Source organism: Salvelinus sp. IW2-2015, unplaced genomic scaffold (genome assembly GCF_002910315.2).
Source record: "Salvelinus sp. IW2-2015 unplaced genomic scaffold, ASM291031v2 Un_scaffold2125, whole genome shotgun sequence".
Taxonomy (NCBI): domain Eukaryota; kingdom Metazoa; phylum Chordata; class Actinopteri; order Salmoniformes; family Salmonidae; genus Salvelinus; species Salvelinus sp. IW2-2015.
This window is the reverse complement of record NW_019943460.1, coordinates 92634-99551: the sequence shown is the minus strand read 5'-3', so window position 1 is coordinate 99551 and position 6918 is coordinate 92634. Positions and strand designations below refer to the sequence as shown.

Below are 6918 nucleotides of genomic sequence, written 5' to 3'. Positions count from 1 at the left end.
TTGTGTCACCAGTGCCTTTGCATTGTTCAATTACCCTTCTCCTCCACCCTGATCAAGGTCACCTAATGGTCAGTGGACAGGGAGGGAGGGAGGGAAGCAGGCAGGGCAAAGTCAGACAGGAGGGAAGGCAGACAAGAGGCCTGGACTGTATATTGGCAAGGAAGTACTTAGACCAGAGTATTACTGCCTGGTTCAATGAGTCACTACTCTCTCAATAGCATCACACCAACACAACACACACACAACACAACACACCACAACACACACACACACCACACACACCACACACACCACACACACACACACACACACACACACACACACAACACACACACCAACACACACACACACACACACAACACACACACACACACCACACACACAACACACACACACTGGCAGTCCAGATATACAGATGAGGGTATCGAAGCCAGACTGATTTACTCTCTCTGCTTCCGAGACGCCTTTTCATGTCTAACGTTGACGCAAAGGAGTGTGGAGGGCGAGAAGGTTCCGAAAAGAAGGAGAAGAAGGGAAACAGGCTCTCGTCTCCTTCTTCTCTTTTTGTGTGTTCTAGTTCTGCAAATTGTGTAATACTCTGTTGCTGCATAATGTTGTTCTTGTCTCCAGGATGCAGTGCGTGTCAGAGTGTACTAATCTCAGAGTGTGTGTGTGTGCGCTGGTGTTTCTCCCACCGGCGAGCTCTCACTCTCTCTGCCTTGTGGCTTGTTTTGTCTCCCCCTTCCTCCCCTATTTAAGAGAGAACGTGGACTATGCTAACCCCCCTGAACATGGACAGTCACCCCTATCTTTCTTCCTGTGGGACACACGCAGCCTCCGCAGGGATGTTGATGGGAGGGTGGATAAACTGTGGACGTGAGGTGGTGCAGGGTGGCCCCGTCCCCGCCCCTCCCCGCCAACACCCAGCACCCCTGGTATTGCCCACATGCATGCTCAGTCCTCTTGGCTTGGCCGAGTGAGAAATCGAATTTCCCCCTCTTTTCTCCTCTCCTCCCCTCCTTCGTGAGAGCCGATGCAGAGCCTGGCCTGGCAGCAGGAATGGCAGAGCTGAACTGCCAGCATGCCATAGATGCAATTATGCACACCACTCTGTGCTCTTTGCAACTTAAACTTTCTCGTCTAGTCTATTCCAGCGACATCCTCTTATCGCAGTACTATCTCCTCCTTCCAGCAACTCGGTTTCCTGTATTTATTTGAATCCCTCTCTCTCTTCATCCTCTTTCCTCGTCTCCTTCTACTCTCTTCATCCCTATTCCTCTTACCTTCTCTCTCTCTTCACCTCTCTCTTCTCTCTCTCACTCATTCGTCCTCTCGTCTCTTCCTCCTCTCTCTCCTGTCTCTATCCTCTCTCTCTCTTCATGCCTCTCTCCTCTTCATCCCTCTGAAGCAGTGCCTTTTCCCTTCATCAATCGCACTGAAAGCTCTGTCGCTATTCCAAATTTCTTCCTCTGTTTTGTTTTTCGTTCTTTTTTTTTCTCCCCCACCTTCTCTTATTTTTTCTGAAATTCCGAAAGCTCGGAAGGGAACCATCACATATGGGTTTATGGTTTCTCGCCACCTTCGAACACGACCACTCTGTCCTGTCGGCGTTATCTTTGTAGTTTTATTTCAAGACTGCATGTTCTTGACCAGGAGAGCCCCTGGTATCTGTAGCAAGTGATAGTCGGCGTGTCAGAAATGCACCACCGACGCATTACCTTGAAGAGTCCCACCCAATAAATCATTAGAACTACCTCTCTTCCTCCTCCGCTCTCTTTATACTGATACTCTCTCTTTCTCTCTTCTGTCTCTCTCTGCTCTCTCTCTCTCTTGCTAGGGGCGGCGTAGCTAGTGGTTAGAGTGTGGCCAGTTACCGGCAAGGTTGCGAGATCAAGCCCGAGGGCGACCGAAACAACAAAAAAAAAGTGTCTGACAAGGTAAAATCTGTTGTCCTGCCCTGAACAAGGCAGTTAACCCACTGTTCCTAGGCTGTCATTGTAAATTAAGAATTTTGTTCTAACTGACTGCCCTGGTTAAAAAATGGCTCTCTCTTTTCTCTCTCGCGATGCATTCCCGACGTTCTTGGGACAGTAAATAGTCATATCTCAGTGAGAGGGGGTCACTCCAGGACACATACAACTGATCCCAAAGACCTTGTCAAGTTAGGTGGTTCTAATCTCTCTATCTTGCAGTCTCTTGTTATCTCGTGTGTGTGTGTGTGTGTGTGTGTGTGTGTGTGTGTGTGTGTGTGTGTGTGTGTGTGTGTGTGATTACTGAACTGTCAGGGAGGGTACTGGCCAAATGAAAGGTGACAATAAAAAAACAGGGATGGCGACCAAAATAGCAGACAGGGTGAGATGTCTGGGATGAGTTGTCGCTCGTCAAGAGGGCATTTTGTCATGTTTGTGTGTTTGGCCATGTTGCTGAGGAGATGCTAATGATAGTTAGCGACAATCACTGTATGTCAGTAGTGACAGTGCTAATGATGCTAACAAGACTGTGTTGAAGTGTTGGGAATTGTTCTTTGACCTTGAAACAKGTTTGAGTTACGCTTGGAAGTTAACGCTAAAAAGGATTAGGATTTTTATAACACATGTTAAACACCCAATATATCCAGTGTGGTTATCGCCCAATGGAAATCTCAATGACATTGTTTCGTATCACTCCATTCTACGTATGAATTCACTTTTTGATGATAAAGAACACCGACAGGTYCTAATGATTGTCTCTCCAAAGTTACTCCACAGAGAGAGACATAGTCTTTCTTTTTATAATACAAATGACCAAGTAATTGCGCCTGGATTCGAAATCTCAGAGCTGAAATGGCCACTTAAGTTTCTCATTCTGTCAACGATTTCTAGTTGTATGTCTTGGTGGGAGTCGGTATTTAATATGATGACTTTGTCGTGACAGCTCCAGATGCGCCATCTCTTCTCATTTAGTACTTAAGGGTATCAAGTGTAGAAGATGAAACACACAGACAGAGATTTTACAGATTTTTTTTCACAATTCACTATGTTGGATATAAATCTGTAACAGATTAATTTGCTTGTGGGGTAAAGACATTATTCAGCATTTAGTACAATAAAAACAACTTCTGAATGTGTTTTATTTACTAAAACCTTAATGTTTTTATATAAACCACTGACACCAATAGAGAAGCTTCTCTTAGTTGTTTAATGTGAATTAGTGCTATTGGACAATTGGAAGTCAAAACTAGACTTATCATAGTATCTCATTTACTGTATTCTAGTGGGCCACGGTGTTCTATTCTAAACCGTCGCCAACCCGTTCTGTCAGACTGTCAGTCATCCCTTAACATTTACTGTATTCTAGTGGGCCACGGTGTTCTATTCTAAACCGTCCCCAACCCGTTCTGTCAGACTGTCAGTCATCCCTTAACATTTACTGCATTGGAAATTGACTTAAGCCCAATGGCACAGCGGAGGATTTAAACAGACCGTTTCTCCCCTACCACCAATCACGGTGCTGACATGACCTTAGCGGGCTAGCCAATTCACATTAATACCGTGGTATACGACCGAGGTACACGACCGAGGTACACTCCGCTCCTCGTCCCGTTCATCTATTTAAATCTGTAGCATCTGTCCGATACAGACGGGCATGCCAGTGGCCAAAGCACCCAAAGAATGTAATACCATTCCGCGCGTTGCCTCAGAGCTAAAGATGGCGCCGCTCATGGTTTTACTCTGAAGTGGGCCAGGCTTTAAAACGACCGGCCATCATGTACCCGACACGGAAATTAAACAAAAGAAATAAAACCCATGAAATATGTTGAATAATATATAAATTTTCCAAAACAAAAGGATGAGACATACCAAAAGTAACTCTATAGAAAGAACCTTTGAAGGGAGATCCAACACAAAACAACTCAACTATAGTGAGTAGTTCATGTATGGTGTATTCTAGCTAAGATCCTTTTTCAGCACCAATGTAAAGCAAAATAATGACTATAGAAGCTTCCATCCGGTCTGTGTTTACAGAACCCAAATGCAAGTAAAAAACATCCAATGAACCGTCTCTTAGAGTAGTGTGAACTAAAACACCAAGATGGTGTGTGTTGCTGTTAGTAGAGGGGTGGGTGGGGGGTGGGGGCTGGTGGAAGAGCATGTTTATTTCAGAGGGGGGGGACCGATTCGGTTAAAAAGATAATGACTTGAGTTAGTCTGGTGTTTCAGACAATGTAAAGATAATGACTTGAGTTAGTTCGCTGTTGTGTTTCAGACCAATGTAAAGATAAATGACTTGAGTTATGCTGGCTGTGTTTTCAGACCAATGTAAAGATAATGACTTGAGTTAGTGGTCGTGTGTTTCAGACGCAATAGTAAAGAGATAATGACTTGTTAAAGTGGCTGTGTTGGCATTGTTAGCCAAAATGTAAAGATATAATGATCTGAGTTTTTCTAATGTCTGTTGTTTCTGCGACCAATGTATAAGATAATGACATGAGTTAGTGGCTGCTGGTGTTTCAGACCAATGTAATGATAATGACTTGAGTTATGTCTGTGTGTTTTTCAAAACCAATGTAAAGATAATGACTTGAGTAGTCATGGTCGTGTGTGTTTCAGACCAATGTAAAGATAATGATTGAGTTAGTGTCTGTGTGTTTCAGACCAATGTAAAGATAATGACTTGAGATGTCTGTGTTTCAGAGCCAATGTAAAATAATGATTGAGTTATGTCTGTTGTTTCAGACCAATGTAAAGATAATGATTGAGTTAGTGTCTGTGTGTTTCAGACAATGTAAAGATAATGACTTGAGTTAGTGTTGTGTGTTTCAGACCAATGTAAAGATAATGACTTGTAGTGTCTGTGTGGTTTAAACCAATGTAAAGATAATGACTTGAGTTAGTGTCTGTGTGTTTCAGACCAATGTAAATAATGACTTGAGTTAGTGTCTGTGTGTTTCAGACCAATGTAAAGATAATGACTTAGTTAGTGTCTGTGTGTTTCAGACAATGTAAAGATAATGACTTGAGTTAGTGCTGTGTGTTTCAGACCAATGTAAAGATAATGACTTGAGTTAGTTGTCTGTGTTTCAGACCAATGTAAAGATAATGACTTGAGTTAGTGCTGTGTGTTTCAGACCAATTGTAAGATAATGACTTGAGTAGTGTCTGTTGTGTCAGAGACATGAAAGATTAAATAACATTAGGTTAAATAGGTGGGCACTTTTGCGGTAGATTGCAAAGAGGCCAGAAAATATAAAGAGGAGGGTTATGACTTGAGATGTTAGTAGTAATGGAAGATGTGATTGTCAGAACCCAAATGTAAAGGAAAGGGTAACAGAAACATTGACGAGGGAAAGTTAAGTTGTCACTCGAGGAGGCGAAGATATGATGACAGAAGAGTAGGTGAAGCCTCGGTACATTGCTCTCCTGAGCTACACAGCGTTAACCTACAAAGGAGTAGAGGGAATAGTTTTCGGAAATTAAAAATTGGGATATAAAAGACTGGGGTAGGGAAAGTGAAGTGAGGAAAAGGAGGTGACTCCAGAGCATTTTAACCGAGGTAGCAAAAAGAAGAACAGCCCCTGAATTCAGGCAGATGAGATTGTCAACGAGGCGATATACGACACAAAGTAAACGTTCACATGACGGTGTAGTAGAACTTAAAGGAAAAAGGTTACGGTAACGAGGTGGAAGCGGATTTGTTACTCCATTTGCAGCATGGTTAAAGTAGCAGGTTTGGCAGTTGGGGAACACTGTTAACGGTGGCTTACCTGTGTAAAGAGGAGAGAGAGAGGATAGGGTAGACGCCGGCTTGTGCTTAGGAACATGGAAAACTTCACATTCCTTTTGAGGGAGCCACTGGTACCTAGAACTGCCCCCACCCTCCACACCCACTCCCTCCCACTTACTTCATGACAAATGAGAGAGAAGAGAGAAGGTCTTGTGCGTTGTGAGTGCGGTGCGCGAGATGTGACGCCTGTGCGCCATTTTGATCTCTCTCTTTCTCTCTCCTCTCTCTCTCTCTCTCTCCTCCTCTCTACTCTCTCCTCATCTCTCTCTCTCTCTCTCTCTCTCTCTCTCTCTCTCTCTCTCTACTCTCTCTCTCTCCCTCTCTCTCATCCCTCTTTTCTCTCTCTCTCTTCTCTCCCTGCCTACGCTGCCTCTCCTCTCGTCCTCTCGTCTGCTCTCTTCTTCCCCCATCCTGCCTTCTCTCTCTCTCTCTCTCTCCTCTCTCTCTCTCTCATCCAGTCTACCTCCAGACACAAAATAATGTGGCTGAAGAAGCCGTGAGAGAGCTGCCGTGCTGTTCCTCCCTTTCCCTATCCCTGCCTCTTTCTATCTTGTCCTTCTCCATCCTCCACGCTACCTTCCTTATATAGTCCCCTTTCTCCCCTCTCTTTCTCTGACACCTCTCTTTTTCTCCTCCTCTCTATTTCTCCTATTTCTCTCCGTCCTCCCACGCTACCTCCTTATGATTATCCCTTTCTTTCTCCCGTCTCTTTCCCTTCCCCCTTCTTCTTTCACCTCCCTCTCTATTCTCCTCCTCTCCGTCCCCCGACGCTACCATCCTTATGATAGTCCCTTATTTTCCTCCATCTCTTTCTCCTCCCTCTCTTCTCTCTCTTCTCTCGTCTTTCTCCTTCCTCTCCGATCTCTCCCACGCGTACAGCTCTCCCATTATGATTATCCCTTCTCCTCCCTCTCTCTAAATTCTCCTTCTTTTCTATCTCCTCCCTCCTTTCTCCTCACCTCTCTTTCTCCCCCCTCTCTTCTCCATTCCTCTCCGTATCCACCACCTCCTCCTTATGATTAGTTCCTTCTTACCTCCTCCCTCTCCTTTTCTCCTTTCCTGCTCTTTCGTCCTCGCCTGCTCTTTACTCCTCCTCTCTTTTCCTTCCTCTCGTTCTCCTCCCTCTCTTTCTCCTTCCTCTCCGTCTCCCCACGA

The 6918-nt window shown here is 44.6% G+C and overlaps 1 pseudogene; it reads left to right on the top strand.

Annotated features, from left to right (window-relative positions):
- Positions 1-6918, top strand: part of LOC112073025 (nephronectin-like) — a 76557-nt pseudogene that overhangs the window by 31295 nt on the left and 38344 nt on the right.